Here is a 713-nt window from a genome sequence, read left to right as displayed (position 1 = left end):
GAACATGTGGACTCTGCCTGCCCGTACATGTAACTGTCACTATTCGACAGTCTCAGACTATCGACCTCCCCCGGCTCAATCCTAAGACTTAATCTTTCTACCTTTATTTTTGTATACCTATGTAGCCCCAAGACGGCCACGGCCTTAGCACTTATCTTGTGTAATTTGTGTTTTTACGCTGCTTTCTGCCGTTTTCCTAGACCCCCCCGCGGACCCGTGGCCGTTCCTGTCCCCTTGCCATTTTACACTATAGGCATACCGCAATTTTGCCTCAGACTCCGCAAGTTACAAATCATTAAGTAACCACCAGGCAAACACAACACGCACGAAAAAACAACCCAAGTGAAGACATGATCCTTGGACGCCTTTGAGTTGCCTTTACCCCTCTCTTATGTCCCTTCCTACCTTTTATTCCACGCGCGATGCAATGCTCTTTCTTCTGTTCATCCGAGTTGACTGGTATGTTCTTTAGTGTCTGTGAAGCTGTGAGACGCACTTTTTATACACGACCGTTCATGCCGCGAAGTCACCAATCCCATCCTCACGCTCTAGGTGTCCCCCCAGTCCATCCGAACCCCTAAGCCCCTCCCCTTCCCCGCCCCAACCACTCGTAGTCATGCCCTGACGTCTTCCTGAATATTTTCAGATAAGGTGTAAGTGTCAGAGTGATTGTCTTCGATGCCAGTGATACGGCTCGCCCGTTGTCCCAGCCA

This window comes from Actinia tenebrosa, unplaced genomic scaffold (genome assembly GCF_029948245.1).
Source record: "Actinia tenebrosa isolate PJP-AT-01 unplaced genomic scaffold, QUT_ActTen_1.0 PGA_scaffold4__44_contigs__length_22323623, whole genome shotgun sequence".
NCBI lineage: Eukaryota > Metazoa > Cnidaria > Anthozoa > Actiniaria > Actiniidae > Actinia > Actinia tenebrosa.
This window is presented reverse-complemented; position numbering follows the sequence as displayed.